Source organism: Chiloscyllium plagiosum, unplaced genomic scaffold (genome assembly GCF_004010195.1).
Source record: "Chiloscyllium plagiosum isolate BGI_BamShark_2017 unplaced genomic scaffold, ASM401019v2 scaf_11082, whole genome shotgun sequence".
In the NCBI taxonomy this organism is placed as follows: Eukaryota; Metazoa; Chordata; class Chondrichthyes; order Orectolobiformes; family Hemiscylliidae; genus Chiloscyllium; species Chiloscyllium plagiosum.
The window spans coordinates 6,812-24,320 of NW_025213496.1; positions in this window are offsets into that span (position 1 = coordinate 6,812).

The window sequence follows — 17,509 nt, forward strand, 5'->3', positions numbered from 1 at the left end:
GGAGTGTTGTGTACAGTTCTGGTCACCGCATTATAAGGAGGATATGGAAGCTTTAGAAAGGGTGCAGAGGAGATTTACTAGGATGTTGCCTGGTATGGAGGGAAGGTCTTACGAGGAAAGGCTGAGGGACTTGAGGCTGTTTTCATTGGAGAGGAGGTGGTTGAGAGATGACTTAGTAGAGACATACAAGATAATCAGAGGGTTAGATAGGGTGGACAGGGAGAGCCTTTTTCCAAGTATGGGGATGGCAAACACGAGGGGACACAACTTTAAAGTGAGGGGAGATAGGTATAAGACAGATGTCAGAGGTAGTTTCTTTACTCGGAGAGTAGTAAAGGTATGGAATGCTTTGCCTGCATCGGTAGTAGATTCGCCAAGTTTAAGTGCATTTAAGTCGTCATTGGACAGGCAAATGGACGTACATGGAACAGTGAAGGTGTGATGGGCTTCAGATTAGTATGACAGAGCTGTGCAACATCGAGGGCCGAAGGGCCTGTACTGCGCTGTAATGTTCTATGTTCTATGACCTACATGTGACTCCAGACCCACAGCAATATGTTTGATTCTTGACTGCCTTCTGGTCATTTTGGATGAATTAGAAATGCTGGCATGGCCAATGTCCACATGCCATAAATGAATAAACAAAATCAAAAATTTACATATTCTTGCAACATGTATGAAATAAAATGTGTTTGAAATACATTAGATTATATTTACATAAAATATATTTTAAAATGGTTTCTGTGAATACATGTTGTAAAAGATTCTTCATTATCTGTAATATTCAAAAGTTTGAACTCTTAACCACAAAACATTTTAGAAATATTTAGATGAGTATTTGAAGTTTCATTACATTTCAAGGCTGTGGGCCTAGTGCAGAAAAATGGAACCAATACAGATAGTAGTATATTTTTAGCAGCGCAGTCTTGATGCCCTGAAGAGCATGCTCTGTACTGTATGAGTCTATAAACCAGTGAAAGTAGTATCAACTAACTGTAACATCAATCATTTTTGTATGTAGCAATTAAAGGAGAAAATTTGGTTAATTCTATTCCTCAGCTAAATCTAATTCTGATAATTTTATTTGCTTTTGTTATCAGACATTCATGATTTGCAAATAAAAAGCACAGTGTCATATAAAAAGAAAAGCAAATTCTGGAAATCTGAAATAAAAATAAAATTGCTGGAAATACACAGCATTTATAGGGAGAAAATATGAGTAAACAAATCAGGTTTGACCCTTTGTAAGGTTCCTTTGGTGAATAGTTCACTTTGAATGGGCTCTCTTCAATATATATTACAGCTTTGAATGTTGCAATTTTATGCTATACAGAGAAATTCAAGATCAGTCTGGAAACAGCCAAAGATTCAATGCAACCTGAAGGTATTAAAACTACTCTGGTGGCCTATGGTTCAAAGGGAAAAAGTGATGAAATCGTTCTGTCTTCAGACAAGCCAGAATCTCCTCACTTCCTTCCAGGAGCTATTGATGAATTTATTGTAAGATATGAAATATTCTGGAATTTTTTTGGTTTAAGAGTACAATTCAAAACTACATGTTAAATAATGTATTAAGAGCTCATTGAGTATTAAAATTTGGTATGCTCATAATCTAATTATAATTATTATTTTATGAGGTTATGATTGAAGAATTCAGTCAGTCCTTTAACTACTGTGCTCAAAATAACCTAAATGAAGTAATTGATATCAGTACTGATATCCCATAAAGATCTGTCCTTGGCCCTGTTCTATTTCTAGGTCATAGTTTTAAGATAAGGGGTAGCAAATTTAAAAAGATTGCTGAGGAGAAATTACTTCTTAGGTGTCATGAATCTGTTGAATTCAGTACTCTAGATTGTAATGAATGCTTGGACATTGAATAAATAAGACAATAGATAATTTTTTAATTAGGATTTAAGAGTTATGAAGAGCAGGCAAGAAAGTGCAGGTGAGGCTGAGATGAAATAAGCCATGATTGTATCAAATAGCTGAGCAAGTTTGAGGGGATAATTGCCTATTCTTATGCTCTTAATTCAAGTGCTACCCCTTGTCAACTTCATCCAATAACACCATCAGTTTTCATGAGAACTAATCTCACCCATCGCTACCTCACTCACCTATCCAACCTTTCAACTGTTGCTAAACTATCAGACTTCTTTGTCAATATTTCTTCTTGATGAGAAGTTTCCTCCAAATAAACTTTGGAAATACTGAATCTTTTTTTCAGTACTACCTACAACTGCACTCCCTAGAAATGATTCTATCCCTCTATCCTAAAGGTCTCCAACTGAAGTAGACTGCATATGATCCTGATTAAAAATCACACAACACCAGGTTATAGTCCAACAGGTTTAATTGGAAGCACACTAGCTTTCGGAGCGACGCTCCTTCATCAGGTGATATCACCTATCAGCTGTACACCCCAGTCCTACACCGGCATCTCCAAATTATAATCCTGATGTACTTGATGCTAACATAGATCTGCACTATCACAAAAATCAATTATTTCTATATCTGTGACAATACCTTAACTTTGCTAATCTGCTGTTGAAACTCTACTTATGCCTTTGTTATCTTTAGACTTGACAATACTCAAGACATTACTTGTCAGCAAACTACTTCCTATCCTCTGCAAACAGGAGATTGACCAAAACTCTGCTGCACCTGTCCTTACTCTCATACAAAGTTCTATTCATCTATCCCTCCTGTGTTTACTGACCTACAAAGGATCTAGACAATCAATTGTTCAACATGAAACCAAACATCAGAATTTTAAAGTCTCACATGGGCTTACCCCTCTATCTCTTTCATCTCCTTCAATCTCAAAATACTTGTAGTCATTTAATCCTAGCTTCTTGATTTTAAGTAATCTATCATTGAATACTCTGCTTTGATCTTGCTGGGTTCTAGACTTTCCTCCATAAACCCCTTTGAATTTCTACTTGGCTTTAAGGTGACCTTTAACGCACACCTTTGGTCAAGTGTCCCAATATTGCCTTTTCTGGTTTAGTACTATGTTTTGCTTTATAACTGTCCTATGAAGCATCAATGGTCATTTCATTTTACATTAAAGGCAATGCCAAAGTTGTTGATTTTATCATACTATTATATTGACTCTTTTGAACTATCAGAGATGGTTTAAGTAGACAATGGACATCATTGTGCTGTAAGTATACACTAGTCAAAATGACAAAATGCAGTAATACTGAATTAATAAAGATGGAAAAGAAGAACATTAAGGAAGGAGAGGTAGATTTAAAGAAAGCCTTGTATAATTAAGTAAGTGCATTTATAGTTGTTTAGCAACAAGTCCATAGCTACCAATCAACATCAAATTTCTTTAGGTAGTGTCACTACTAATGGTGTTATGCAGACCGGAGTCAATTCTGCAGTCTGCTATACCACAAGCTATTAGTTACACCGCCTGTGTGGCATTCTTCAGAGTTCACACAATTTGCAACATTTGCCCCAGGGAAATCGATATAAGCCTACCTTTTGGAGTATCAGTGAAACCAATTTCTTCCTCTCTGTCAGACATTCAATAGTAGCATATTTTCAAGCTAAAATATATTTTCTTTTAGATTTTTATCGAAGACATTGGTGATATTTATAAGATTCGAGTCAATGGTGAAGAACTGGGAAGCTATGTAGGTTGGCATTTAATGTCAATAGCTTTGGAAGATTTGAAAACAAAACAGGTCTTCATTTTTAACTGCAACACCTGGCTGTCTGCTACTAAAGAAGACAAGGAGCTGGTGAAAGAATTTTCTGTAGCAAAAGGAGGACAAAACCTGTTACCGGGTAGGAAAATAATTACTGGAAAAATTAGATTAAAAACTTCAGGAGCTGTTAAATATTAGCAAATATAATTGCATCATGTTCTATTTAATTACTTAAAACGAGATCAAATTAATGACTCCTTCAAGAGCTGATTTGATGGGTAATGTACACATTGTATAATTCTATGCTAAATGTCTATTCTAATATTTATTGATTCCAAGAATGTATTTGAAGAGAAATTAAGATAACAATTTTAAGCTATATAATATTGCTTTTCTCCTCCTTTAAAGCATGCACACTTCCTATTATTCCCTGAAGAAATTATATGAACTTTGAGAATTCTGCTGATTTAAATATTAATATTTATCCCTGTTTAATTGTGTTGAAATAGCCTAATATGAAAAGAAAGCAAGCAACTAATGGAACCCTAGCCTTTGGCAGATGCAAATGTTCTTACTAATCCACCTTTAATTGTTTTGGAATTGCCCTGAATTATATCGTTACAAGCCATGACTCCTTGTGACAAAAGACCAAATTGAGGAACTGTGTTTCAAATCGTACATACAATCCCTGCTGTATAATCAGACTAGTCATACTATTGGTATCAAAAAAAACCGATACTGTCACTTCTAATTGGAAAAAACAAAACATTGTTTGTTAGTAAAGTAGTTGGACATTTAAATGTGAATGAACATAAGGGTGGATAAAAAAAATTAAATGACAAAACAAGAAAGTAAACCTGGATTTAGTAAAGGAGACAAGCCCAGTAAAATCAGTTACTTTCACACAAAGGATTGACAAGAAATAAATGAGCAAATTAATTGAGGTTAATTGAAGGGTGTAAGGAATGCCCTGTATATATTTTGTGAAATCTATCGTGAAATCTAAATTTCTCTTGAGCAGAATTTGACGATGTCTCCACTGTCAAGTAGATGAAGTTAGATAATTAAGCAAAATAGCTGAAACAAGTTTTTCTGGACCTCCAGTCAGCTTTTGTGCAGCAGGATACAAAGCCAGGCATCTCAATGTGACTTAAACAGTGTGGTCTTGAACAGATATTTTGGGGCTTGGAAATAGGGGAGTTTGGTGAAGAGTGGGAGTAAGTGTCACTTTGCTTATGCTTTTTCTTAGCCTCTGGCATTTTTTTTCCACCACTATAGGGGAAGAAACAAACTGTTAGAGAATCTGGGGGCAGTGTTTGAAATAACTACACAGCGGCCAGTATCCGGTCATCAAGTCACCCTTTATTTACATAGTTAAAAATCACAACACCAGGTTAAAATCCAACAGGTTTAATTGGAAGCACACTAGCTTTCGGAGCGATGCTCCTTCATCAGGTGATAGTGTTTATTTACATATGCACAGCACACTAGTAAGTGAGCTTGGAGTCAGTCCCCAGAACTGAGGAGGTTCTAAATCTCCTGTTTATGTATTTTATTATATTAACGGTACAAGTTACAAACAAACAGTAAAATAGCCATATACAAGAAACAGCAATTTACACGGGAAAGGGCAACAAACTCAGATACCAAACCCCACTACAACCAGTTCACAGGGAAATGAGGACAAACCTTGAATTCCACCTTACATTATCAAAAGGGAAACAATAAACACAATCACATACAAACAATCCAGTAAACCAAACAATAAATAATACATATAACACAGATAAACCTGGCCACCCAGCAAATCACCTGTCTTTCCCACCTGCCAGCCACTCAAAGGTAGACCGCCCCATGCACTTCTAGCTCTTGGTCCGTCCTGACTCACCTTCCAACCACTGCCAGGATAGCCCATCCTGTATCCCTGCCTCCAAGGACGACAGCAATTAGGACCGCCAACCCCCTTCTGGCTCTCTGGGCAGCCTACTCACCCTTCGGCTTGCAGGGGGGACAGCTTTCAGGACAACTTATGAGGCTCACAGTGAGGCCTGCCAGACCCAGGGACAACACAGTGCAAATCATAAATCCAAATGCAACAAGACAGAATCAGAGTCAATTACCAACAAACACAGGCCCTTCTGATACAGAGTCCATTACCATAAACGGTTTTCTTCAGAATGTGCAGCATGCACTCCTGAAGGCAGCTGGAGGATCAGGCCTATCCCTGCCAGAGCATTATCTCAGGGGCTCAGGCCAAACATCAAAAAAAAAGTGAAAACACATGCAAGTAAAAGAACCATGGTGCACAGCTAAGCCCCGCCACAAAAATCAATATAATCCTTTTGTCAAAGTAAAAGAGAACAGAATAACACACAGGCTATAATCAGCCAGTGAAACAACAGTTCCCTGATGAGAACTAAAATACACCTGTAATACTGACTGTGTAAGTCAGGTAGTTTAGAAATCAGTCCTCATTAAAAAAAGAGTACCAGTTAACAAAATTGGCTGTGTAGATTAGCCAGTTCAGGAATCAAGTTTCCCCAAAAACAGATGGAGGCAGAGGCAGATTGGTTATGACCAGCCAGCTCAGAATCAGTCCCCTGAACCGAGGAGGGTCTAAATATACTGGGTTCTTTTATTTTATTAAACAGTACACAGTTTACAAAACAGTTAACATTGAGAGCTGGATACAAAGAAACAGCAATTTTACAAGGGAGACGAGTGGCAAAGCCAGGCCCCAAACCCTACCGTTCAACTAGTTTTCAGGAAATTTTCAAATCCCACTTTCAATCACTGCAAAAGAATAAAAAATACATACAAGTCAATCCAATTACATAAAAAGAATGCAAAAAATAAATACCCCCCCCAACAACCCAGCAAGCCACGCATTCCTCCCACCTTTCCGCCACTCTAAGGTAGCCCGCTCCTAGGTCTGCCCCATACCCCTTCTGGTTCTTGGTCCGCCCTGACACACCACCTCTAGGACAGTTCATCCTGCTTCCTCAACCTCCCCAGGATGACAGCAGTCAGGATGGCCTACCCTCCTTCCGGCTTCCCTAACTGCCCTTTGCACCTTCTGGCCACCTCTAGGACAGCCTGTCCCCTTCCCTGGGACGACGGCACGCAGGACAGCTCACAAGCCTTCTGGATCTCAGCCTGCCTCTCCGCAGCTTGTGGCGCTCAGCCACTCTGACACACCTTCCAACCACCTCTAGGACAGCCGATCCCGATTACCCCTTCTCAGGATGAAGTGCTTATAACAGTCTATCTACCTTTCGGCTCTTGGGGCTACTTGCATCGAGGTGGCCTACCCACCCTCCGGCTTTCAGGGCAGCCTACCCACAGTTAGGTTCACAGGATGACCTACCCATCCTCTGGCTCTCAGGGTGACAGCTTTCGGGACGACATATGAGTCACCTAGCTCACAGAAGCCTGTTAAGCCAGGGACACAAGACAGTGCAGGTGATAACCCCAACAAGCAACAAGACAGTCAATTAACAACAAACAGAGTCCCTTCTGGTAGAGTCAATTAACATAAAGAGTCATCTTCAAAATGTAGAGTGCATTCCCAGGAACAGAGTCCACTTCAGTATACAAAGTGCATTGTCAGAAATAGAATCCACTCCAAACTGCAGAGTCCATTGCTAAAAACAGAGTCAACAACTGAAGTCAGAGTCCACTCCTGAAGGCAGCAAATACACAGCACACAGGCATTTAGTCTCCATAGAGTTCGGTCCCATCCAGAGAGAACTAGGCCCACTCACAGGAACACAGTACAGTACATAGTAAAGGTACAGTTAACTCACAGGGGTTTGGTCCACTCCCAAAGGCGGGGCCTACTCCCAAACTCCAGGACGCAGCAAGTGCTCACCTCCTAGCACACACACAAACACACGTGTTCAGTCTTCACAGAGGTCTAGTCCCAGGGCCAGGCCTGCCCACAGGAACAGCTTATCTGGTATGATGTATTTTCTCGCAAGTGCTCTGTCCAAACACCAAAAACAGTGAAGACACACACAAAAAACTAGAGTGCAAGGACCAAGTCCTGCCACAAAATCAACATTGTCCTTTTCTCAAAGACTGACAAGGGGAGAGGCCATTTTGGATTTGGTGCTTGGCGACGAGCCAGGACAGGTGTCAGATTTTGTGGTTGGAGAGCACTTTGGTGAAAGTGATCACAACTGCCTTACATTTAGCATAGCCTTGGAGAGTGAAAGGAGCAGTTACCAAGGGAAGATATTTAATTGGGGAAAAGGAAATTATGACACTATCAGACAGGAGTTGGGAAGTACAGATTGGGAGAAATTGTTCCACAGAAAGGACACAGCAGACATGTGGAGACTATTTAAGGAGCAGTTGTTGCGAGTGATGCACAAATTTGTTCCTCTGAGACAGGTAAGAAGGGATAAGATTAAGTCACCTTCGATGATGAGAACAGAGGAATTTCTCGTCAAAAGGAAGAAGACAGCTTATGTAAGGTGGAGGAAGCAAGGATCTAACACAGCTTTAGAGGATTACGGGCTTGCTACAGCTGTACAAGTCCCTGGTGAGACCAGACTTGGAATATTGTGTCCAGTTCTGGTTGCCCTACTATAGGGAAGATACGTCCAGTTCTGGTTGCCCTACTATAGGGAAGATACAAAGGCTTTGGAGAGGGTGCAAAGAAGATTTACCAGGATGCTGCCTGGACTGGAGGGCTTGCCTTATGAAGGAAGGTTGAATAAGCTTGGATGTTTCTCTCTGGAGCGAAGGATGAAGAGAGGAGACCTGATCGAGGTATACAAGATAATGAGAGGAATAGATAGAGTCAATAGCCAGAGACTTTTCCCCAGGGTAAGATTGACTGGTACGAGAAGTCATAGTTTGAAGATATTAGGAGGAAAGTATAAAGGAGATGTCAGAGGTAGGTTTTTTACGCAGAGAGTTATGAATGCATGGAATGCGTTGCCAGCGGTTGTGGTGGAAGCAGAGTCATTGGGGACATTTAAGCGACTGCTGGACATGCACATGGATATCAGTGAGTTGAGGGGTGCGTAGGTTAAATTACTGTATTTATATTAGGATTAACCTTGGCACAACATCGTGGGCCAAAGGGCCTGTTCTGTGCTGTACTTTTCTATGTCTAAAAGAGAAAAGAGTAACATACAGGCTGTAACCAGCCAGTGAAACAACAATCCCCTAATAAGAACTGAGTTATACCTGAAACACATTGACTGTGTTGATCAGGCAGTTTAGAAATCAGTCCTCACTCAAAAATAAGGAATACCAGTTAACAAACTGGCTAAATAATTCAACCACTTCAAGAATCAGAATTTCCCCAAAAACACAGCAGAAACCAACGCAATAACGCACTGACAGTGGCCCAGCCAGCTCAGAGTCAGTCTCCTGAACTGAGGAGGGTCTAATAATGTCCTGGGTTTTTAAAAATTAAACAATAGTTTACAATAAACAATTTACATTAACAACCACTTACTCCCGCGGGAGCCTGTGCCCCACAACCGGAGCCGCCTCCAAAATTTTAATTTTGTCTCATTTAGGGATGTGAAAAGAAGGGCTCTGTATAGACTGCTGCTGCACACCATCCACCTCTTCTCCCTCATCCGCTATCCGGACATGCCTTGGCGTGCCCATTTGCCACCGGGCGGTGGGGATCCCAGTGGAGGGCTCTCTACGCGGGAGTCCTCCCCCTTTCTCTCGGGGATCTGGGGTGGAGGGTGCTGCACGCAGCAGTCCCCTGCAACCGCAGGTTGCGGTGGTTCACGGACTCCCAGCCCAACTGCTTGTTCTGTGGCGCTGTGGAGTCCGTGGACCACGTTTATATTGGGTGTGGGCGTTTGCACTCCCTTTTTGATTTCCTGAAAAAACTCCTCCTCTGCTTTTGGTTGCACTTCAGTCCGACGCTCCTGATCTTTGGGCACCCGGTACGGAGGAAGGAGGGCAGGTCTGAAGACCTCCTCGTGGGTCTGCTCCTGGGCCTGGCCAAACTGGCCATTAACAGGTCCAGGCAGCGGGCCGTGGAGGGGGTCGTTAGGGCGGACTGCCTGCCCCTCTTCCGCGGTTATGTTAGAGGCCGGGTGTCCTTGGAGAAGGAGCACACGGTATCGACCAACACCCTGGAGTTGTTCAGGGAGAGGTGGGCGCCGCAGGGAGTGGAGTGCATTATTTATCCCTCCAACTCTATTTTGATTTAGTTCCTACCCTCCCCTTCACTGTTTTGATCACACAGCATTGGCCTTTGATGTGAAGGGTAGTGTTTGTCACTGGCCACCCGGGTGTTTTCCTATCTTCCTGGTGGTGGAATTTGAATAAAGATCGGTGCACTTTGTGTCTTTCACTGTGTCTCACACCTGCACACACACACCATGGGTGCTGGGGAAAAAAATAAGCACTACTGCACTTAGGTGGTAGTGTGGGGGTTAAATTATATTAAAAAAAGACAAAAAGAAGAAGGAAAAAAAAGAAAAAAAAACACTTACAGAGAAACAGCAATTGACAGGGGAGAGGGGCAGGTAAGCTGCTCCAAATTGGTTAAACAACCAGTTTTCAGGGAAATGACAACAAACCTCAAAACCCACTTAGTCATCACAAAAGTAGCAGAAACAAATGCATATAAGAGAGTCCAATTAAGTAAAAAAAACAATGCATAGAATACAGACCACCCCCAGCAATCCAGCAAGCTAACCATCCTTCCCACCTTCCAGCCACACCAAGACAGCCCGCCCCGACTCCCCTTCTGGCTCTCAGTCCACTCTAACACACCTTCCGGCCCACCCTGGTACTTGTCTGAGGTGACAGCTCTGAGAACAGCCTACCCACCTTCCGGCTCTCAGTCTGCCTCTATGTACCATCTGGTTCTTGCCCACCGTGATGCACCATTCGGCTTGTGGACTGCACTGACACATCTTCTGGTCACCTCTACGATAGCCCGTCCCCCTCCTTGGGATGACGGCATGCAGGGCAGCCCACAAGCCTTCCAGATCTCGGCCACTCTGACACCTCCTGGCTACCTCTAGGACAGCCTGTCCTGATTACCTCTTCTTGGGACGACAGCACTCAGAACAGCCTAACCACATTCCGGCTCTCAGGGTGACATCTTTTGGGATGACCAAAAGCTTCCTAATTCTGAGGACTGCATCCACTCCCCCCACCCCGCGAGGCCTGCATCCACTCCCCCCACCCCATGAGACTTGCGTCCACTCCTGAGGGCAGCAAATACACACCCCACAACACACACACAGATATTCAGTTTCCATTGAGGCTTGGCCCATCCATAGGGAACCAGGCCCACTCACAGGAACACAGTACATTACCTCACAGGGGTTTGGTCCACTCCTGAAGGCAGAGTACATTCCTGAATTCCAGGATGCAGCAAATTCTCATCTCTGCCAGCACACACCCAGGTATTCGATCTTTACAGTGGCCTAGTCCACCGACAAAAGAACCAGGCCTACCCACAGGAACAGCTCATCTGGAAAGGTGCATTTTCTCAGAAGAGCTCAATTCAAACACAAAAAAGTGAAAACCCATGCAAAAAACCAAGAAAACCAGAATGCCACAGCTAAATCCTGCCACAAAATTGACATAGTCCTTTTCTCAAAGTGAAAAAGAAAAAAAAGAGTAACACACAGGCTGTAACCAGCCAGTGAAACAAGTTTCCTAATGAGAACTGAAGCACATTGACTGTGTAAATCAGGTAGTTTAAAAATCTGTCCTCAATAAAAAGGAATACCAATTAACAATTGGCTATACAATTTAGCCAGTACAGGAATCCAGTTCCCCGAAAAGTAGAAACCAACAGCAGCAGTACATGTTGACTGTGGTCCAGCCAGCACAGAGTCAGTGCCCTAAAGTGAGGGGATTCCAAATCTCCTGTTTTTTTTAATATAAATTCCGGTCATGGCAGGATTTGAACCCAGGTCCCTAGAAAACCATTAGGGTCTCTGGATTAATAACCTAGCAATAATAACACTAGACTATTGCCACCTCACCTCTCCTGGTTATATAAATTTTCATTCTTTTGTTTTTTAATTCCCCACATGACTGCCTAACAGCAGCAAGGCTTAGGGAAACCTTCTGTGACCCCCTGGAGCCCCGGATAGGTCAGGCTGTGGTACGGGAAAGGCAGAAGGCACCACAGGCATACCCCCTCAGGAGGGGTAGCATGTTGGCGTGCCATAGGCGAGTTGTCACCCTCGTGGGGGCAACGTCTCTTCCCAGAGGAAAGTGACTTTGGTAAACACTATCCCTTTCCTGCCTGCTTTGGTGATCATGGTGCCTGACCCTCCTCCCCCTGGATTTTCATGGAATATGATTGGCTGGGGGAAGGCAGGAGGTGTGGCAAGGGCAGGGAGAACCAGCTGTGTCACTTCCTGTCTCACCCCTGGGTTATCAGGTGATGGAATGTAGGGGCAGATACCACGTTTCTTTGTCCAGGACCCAGAGATATAGCTACTGCAGGATGGAGGGCAGCAGGTTCCCCAAGGTCAGAGCTGGGGCCGGGCCGGGCCGGATACAGGCTCAGGGATCCTGGGGTCAGGTGACACAGGGTGAGGGTCAGACACACATGCCCCAGATCACCACACCGAGGGGCTGGGGGTCAGGGTTCACATGCTGGGGCAACCCTGGCACAGCCACAACAGCATTATCATGCCAGGGTGGGCCAGGGCCAATCCTGGGAGGAGGAGGAGGAGATGGGGTTACTTTAATGAGGGTGGGTTCAACATACTTGATCTTCTTCCGCGCCTTCTGTCCGGCTGGATGCTATCTACCACCACCCCCCACCCCTCACCAACCAGAGGCATGAGTAGCCCCTGCTGACAGAGGCCTTTGTTATCTTACAGGGTGGGGGGGAGAGTGGGTGTGGTGGCACCACCTGTAGCTGCAAGTGTAGACTGGGCAGCCTTCTGGGTGAGGCAGTTCTTTCTTGTATGTCCCCACCTCGCAGCACAAGTGGTACCACATGCCATCCACCATCCAGAACATGCGGTAGGCTGCAGCCTCATGGAAGAGGGTAAAGGAGCCCTCAGGGCCAGGCAAGTGAACACCTGACACTGGAAGGATTAAATGTGCTTGAGAGCAGGAGTGGTTAGACACCTGACTGGACCTCCCCTAGTGTTTGAAGATGGAGGAGAAGGAGCTCGCTGCCAACAAAGGGCAGGACATTGGAGATCATGACCACTGTGGGCTATGACCTTCAAAGGGTCAACAGGAAGGAACATCCCACTCAACGTAAGCGCCTTCTGCACGGCCAGTTAAACCACCTACACGGTCTTTTGGAAAAGCACAGCCTTCCTACATGTGGGCTGCAGCAACATTGGCCAGTGGACCGACCACACTATCCCTGGTCTTACTGCAGTCCTCGATGGTCATGGTGAATTGGGGTAGGCTTTAACCCCCAGGCATTTAGTCAGATGCCTGAAGGGGGTTAGGTTGTAACCAGGACTGGAGCAGCCAAGCTTAAGGCAGCAGCTACTCAGACATAGGTGCCGTTGAGGCCTGCTGTCTTGAAGCTCACCATAGTGTGCTGCTGCTCAGGTGGTCTTCCTCTTTACGGACCTCGGGTGACAATGACAAATTGCAGAACACCAGGTTATAGTCCAACAGGTTTATTTAAAAGCACTAGATGAAGGAGCAATGCTCCGAAAGCTAGTACTTCCAAATAAACCTGTTGAACTATAACCTGGTGTTGTGATTTTTAAACTTTGTACACCACAGTACAACACTGCATTTTCAAATGATGACAATTGGATGGCCTGGGCAGCAGTAGCAACAGTCGTCAGGCCTGGGCAGGGCCCTGTCATCAGCAGTGGAGGCAGGCACCAGCAAGTGTTCAGGTGTAGGCAAGACTTAGGCTGCAGCAGCAGCAGTGGTGGTGGTATCTGGTTGTGTAGCTGAACACAGCTCAAATTACAGGAAAAGAGGGAAACAGAAAAACACCGCAAAAAAAAAACCCAAAAATTAAATGTCTACCTTACATAGGGGAAAGAAAAAGAAACTCTTCTTCTTAGCGGAAAGCAAAAGCACCAGTAACACACTGACTGTGGCCCAGCCAACAGAGTCAGTCCTCTAAACTGAGGAGACTGTAAATTTCCTGGTTTTTTCCAAAAAACCAAATAACTTCCCTAAATGGGGGGGTGGGGGGAGGGATTGCAGGGAAGGAGACAAAGAAACTCTCCTCCTCTTTAATAGCAGGAACACACTGACTATGGCCGAGCTAGCACAGAGTCAATTCTCTAAACTGAGGAGATTCTAAATTTCCCAGTTAAAATAACGCCCCCTCCAACAGCGGTGGTGCTATTTCCTGGTTATGTTTTTTTTCTATTCTTTGAAATCCCCACACTATTATTGCCTAACTGCAGTAGTGCTTGTATTATCTCCTGGTTATAGTTTTTTTTATTTTCTTTTTCTTTCAAACCCCCACACTACCGCCTAACTGCGGTAGTGTTTATTTTTTCCCCAGCACCCATGGTGTGTGTGTGTACATGTGTGAGACACAGTGAGAGACACAAGGTGCACGAATCTTTATTCAATTTCCACCACCAGGAAGATAGGAAAACACCCGAGTGGCCAGTGACAAGCAGTGCCCTTCACAAAAGGGCAATGCTGTGTGATCAAACAGTGAAGGGGAGGGCAGGGATTAAATCAAAATAGAGTTGGAGGACACCGCGTGCTCCTGCTCCAATGACACCCGGGCCCTAACCCGGGTAATCGCAGAAGAGGGGCAGGCAGTCAGCCCTAGCGACCCCCTCCACGGCCCGCTGCCTGGATCTGTTTATGGCCAGTTTGGCCAGGCCCACAAGGAGTTCTTCAGACCTGCCCCCCCTTCCTCCGTACGCGGTGCCCAAAGATCAGGAGCGTCGGACTGATGTGCAACCAAAAGCAGAGGAGGAGGTTTTTAAGAATATCAAAAAGGGAGTGCAAACGCCCACACCTAATATACACATGGTCCACGGACTCCACAGCGCCACAGAACAAGCAGTTGGGCTGGGAGTCCATGAACCACTACAATCTGCGGTTGCAGGGGACTGCTGCATGCAGCACCCTCCACCCCAGATCCCCGAGAAAAAGGGGGAGGACTCTCGCGTAGAGAGCCCTCCACTGGAGATCCCCACCGCCCGGTGGCAAATGGGCACGCCAAGGCGTGTCTGGACGGTGGATAAGGGAGAAGAGGTGGACGGTGTGCAGTAGCAGTCGATATAGGACCCGCCTTTTTACGTCCCTAAAAGGGACAAAATTAAAATTCCGGAGGTGGCTCAGGTTGTGGGGCACAGGCTCCCGCGGAAAGTATGGGACCTTGGGCCCAATGTGAAATTCCGTCCGGGCTGGGGTGAGCGTGGACGAGATCCCATCGCACACCTGAGCGTCCTCCAACTGTCTCCTGGTTATATTTTGTTTAATTTTTTTTTGAACCTCTGACACTCCTGTTTATTTTTTAAAAAAATTTTTTATTTTTAACCCCCACTACCACCTAACTGCGGTAGTGCTTATTTTTCCCCAGCACCCATGGTGTGTGTCTGCAGGTGAGACACAGTGAGAGACACAAGGAGCATGAATCTTTATTCAATTTCCACCACCAGGAAGATAGGAAAACACCCGGGTGGCCAGTGACAAACACTGCCCTTCACATCAAAGGGCAATGCTGTGTGATCAAACAGTGAAGGGGAGGGCAAGAATTAAATCAAAATAGAGTTGGAGGGGGAAATAATGCACTCCACTCCCTGCGGCGCCCACCTCTACCTGAACAACTCCAGGGTGTTGGTGGACACCGCGTGCTCCTTCTCCAAGGACACCCGGGCTCTAACATAACTGCGGAAGAGGGGCAGGCAGTCGGCCCTAACGACCCCCTCCACGGCCCGCTGCCTGGACCTGTTTATAGCCAGTTTGGCCAGGCCCAGGAGCAGACCCACAAGGAGATCTTTAGACCTGCCCTCCCTCGTCCATACCGGGTGCCCGAAAATCAGGAGCGTAGGACTGAAGTGCAACCAAAAGCAGAGGAGAAGGTTTTTCAGAAAATCAAAAAGGGAGTGTAAACGCACACACCCAATATATACATGGTTCACGGACTCCACAGCGCCACAGAACAAGCAGTTGGGTTGGGAGTCCGTGAACCACCGCAATCTGCGGTTGCAGGGGACTGCTGCGTGCAGCACCCTCCACCCCATATCCCTGAGAGAAAGGGGGAGGACTCCCGCACAGAGAGCCCTCCACTGGGGATCCCCACTGCCCGTTGGCAAATGGGCACGCCAAGGCGTGTCCAGACGGTGGATGAGGGAGAAGAGGTGGACGGTGTGCAGCAGCAGTCTATACAGGGCCCTCCTTTTGACATCCTTGAAGGAGACAAAGTTAAAATTCCGGAGGCGGCTCAGGTTGTGGGGCACAGGCTCCGCGGGAAATACGGGACCTTGGAGCCAATGTGAAATTCCGTCCGGTCTGGGGTGAGCGCGGACAGGATCCCACCGCACATCTGAGCATCCTCCAACTGTCTCCTGGTTATATAAATTTTAAATAAATTTTTTTTTTAATTAACCCCCACACTACCACCTAAGTGCGGTAGGTCTGGGGTGAGCGCGGACAGGATCCCACCGCACATCTGAGCATCCTCCAACTGTCTCCTGGTTATATAAATTTTAAATAAATTTTTTTTTTTAATTAACCCCCACACTACCACCTAAGTGCGGTAGTGCTTATATTTTTTTTTCCCCAGCACCCATGGTGTGTGTGTGCAGGTGTGATACACAGTGAAAGACACAAAGTGCACAAATCTTTATTCAAATTCCACCACCAGGAAGATAGGAATACACCCGGGTGGCTAGTGACAAACACTGTCCTTCACATCAAAGGGCAGTGCTGTGTGATCAAAACAGTGAAGGGGAGGGTAGGAACTAAATCCAAATAGAGTTGGAGAGAGAAACAATGCATTCCACTCCCTGCGGCGCCCGCCTCTCCCTGAACAACTCCAGGGTGTTGGTGGACACCGCGTGCTCCTTCTCTAAGGACACCCGGGCTCTAACGTAACCGCGGAAGAGGAGCAGGCAGTCGGCCCTAACGACCCCCTCCACGGCCCGCTGCCTCGACCTGTTGATGGCCAGTTTGGCCAGGCCCAGCAGCAGACCCACGAGGAGGTCTTTAAACATGCCCTCCTTCCTCCGTACCGGGTGCTCAAAGATCAGGAGCGTGGGACTGAAGTGCAACCAAAAGCAGAGGAGGAGGTTTTTCAGAAAATCAAAAAGGGAGTGCAAACGCCCATACCCAATAGATACATGGTCCACGGACTCCAAAGCACCACAGAACAAGCAGTTGGGCTGGGAGTCCGTGAACCAACGCAATCTGCGGTTGCAGGGGATTGCTGCGTGCAGCACTCTCCACCCGAGATCCCCGAGAGAAAGGGGCAAGATTCCTGCATAGAGAGCCCTCCACTGGAGATCCCCACCGCCCGGTGGCAAATGGGCACGCCAAGGCGTGTCCGGACGGTGGATGAGGGAGATGAGGTGGAAGGTGTGCAGCAGCAGTCTATATAGGGCCCGCCTTTTTACCCCCTGAAAGGGAACAAAATTAAAATTCTGGAGGCGGCTCAGGTTGTGGGGCACAGGCTCCCGCGGGAAGTACGGGACCTTGGGGCCAATGTGAAATTCCGTCCGGGCTGGGGTGAGTGCGGACAGGATCCCACCGGATACCTGAGTGTCCTCCAACTGTCTCCTGGTTATTTTTTTTTCCATTTATTTTTTTTCTTTTCTTTTAATTAATTATTAACCTCCACACTACCACCTAAGTGCGGTAGTGCTTATTTTTTCCCAGCGCCCATGGTGTGTGTGTGCAGGTGTGAGACACAGTGAAAGACACAAAGTGCA